This window comes from Microtus ochrogaster, chromosome 8, assembly GCF_000317375.1.
Source record: "Microtus ochrogaster isolate Prairie Vole_2 chromosome 8, MicOch1.0, whole genome shotgun sequence".
Classification (NCBI taxonomy): Eukaryota; Metazoa; Chordata; class Mammalia; order Rodentia; family Cricetidae; genus Microtus; species Microtus ochrogaster.
In genome coordinates, this window is record NC_022015.1 from 32800167 (window position 1) to 32802297 (window position 2131).

Here is a 2131-nt window from a genome sequence, read left to right on the forward strand (position 1 = left end):
AGGTGGGGGAGGGAGCAGTCAGACTCCACTGAAATGCCTTGGATCCTACATGAAGCTGGTCATTTGGACACTGACTGATACACTGTACTGAGAGAGGCTGGGCGACTGTGTGAATGTCATGTGGCCACCCCAGTTTTAGAAAGCAAAGAGCTGGTAAAGGCTAAGGTTTTACCTGGGGGTACCACTGAGAAAACAGTGCACCCTGGAGTCCCAGCTTTGCCTGGAAAGACAGATGATGTGTTGGGATTCACCCATATATATCACCCAGAGGGAGCCCAAGACAACCTAGCCATGAATTTCTCACTAGAAGGCCAGGGAGACACCCGAAAAAGCCACAGAGTCAGAGAATGACTCTAACCCCAACTTGTAGGCACTTTGGGCTAGCTGCCAGAGACCATCCTTGTGGTAAGAAAGAATCAACTGAAACATAGGCCTTGGAGGGAGATGGCACATCCCTGTGCCTCTGGCTAGCTGGGACAAGGATGCATTATTCTGTCGCCTGGTCCGAGAGCTACCCACAGTGACAACTGGGGACATCTATGTCAGCTTGAGTGGGGAAAAGGACTAAGTGAGTCATGCTTTTCCAGAGTATAGTTCAGTCTCTCCAGTGTTCAGTGGAAGCCCCAGGATTGGTCAGGCTGGCACCAGACTGTTAAGCATCAGTAGTCCAGGATAAATGTATTCATAACTCAAATACATATTTAATATAAATGGAGAAAACACTGCATGCAGCTGAAGTGCAGAAATGGCCATGCAGAGCCATACTTACATCTTTATCAATATCTACATACCCTGTTGTATAATATTGCTGAGAAGAAACAACATGACCACAGCAATTCTAATAACAGAAGGCATTTAATTGGGGCTGACTTACAGTTTCAGAAGCTTAGTCCAGTATCATCAATGCAGGAAGCATGGTGGCATGCAGACAAGCTGGTCCTGAAGAAGAAGCTGAGAGTTCTACATCTGGATCCACAGGCATCAGGAAGAGAGAGACATTGGGACTGGCTTGGGTTTCTGAAACCTCAAATCCCACCCCCACTGACACACTTCCTTCAACAGGCCACATCTACTCCAATCAGGCCACACCTACTAACTCCTCTCAAGTAGTGCCACCACCTGATGACCAAGCATTCAAATATAGAGCCTATGGGGACATTCTTATTCAAATCACCACACCTGCCAATAACAAATATAAATTGGAGGATGTAGAAGAATTGAAAAAACAAAAGCATGATGAGGCTGGAGAAATGGCTCATTGGTAAAGAGCACTTGTTGCTCTGGCAGAGAACCCAGGCTCAATTCCCAGCACACACATGGCAGTTCTTAACTGTAATAACCCCACTTCCAGGGGATCTGACACCCTCTTCTGAGCTCCAGAGGCACCAGGCACACATATTGTACATGGATATACATGCAGGCAAAATGCTCATATCCATAAAATAATATTTTTTAAAAAGTGAAAAAAGATTGCCTACAAAACAAATGTTTTATTAAATTAATTAAAATGCAATATTAATATTAAAAACATGAGGTGTTTCCCCAAATTCATGAAGAAATGTGCTTCATAAGGATAAGATCAGGGGGCTGGAGAGATGGCTCAGAGGCTAAGAGCACTGGCTGCTCTTCCAGAGGTCCTGAGTTCAATCCCCAGCAACCACATGGTGGCTCACAGTCATCTGTACTGAGATCTGGTGCCCTCCTCTGGCGTGCTGGCATACATCGAGGCAGAATGTTGTATACATAATAAAGAAATAAATAAATCTTTTTAAAAAAAAATAAGGATAAGATCAATCCCAGCACTTGGAAGGCAGAGGCAGGTAGACTTCAGTGAATTTGAGGCCAGCCTGGTCTACAAAGTGAGCTCCAGGACAACCAGGACTGCTATACAGAGAAACCCTGTCTTGAAAAACAAACAAAAAATGAAAAAAAGAAAAAGAGAGAGGAAAACTTCAATAGGGAAATACTATAGTTGAAAATTGCACATTTATAACTGATTCATCATGGTAGACTATCTGATTCTCATCACAGTGAATGGTTTTTGCATGCCCCTCTCAGCACTAAAAGACAAGCAGACTAACCATTCACGGTGGTGCATGCATGTAATCCCAGCACATGAAAGACTAAGGCA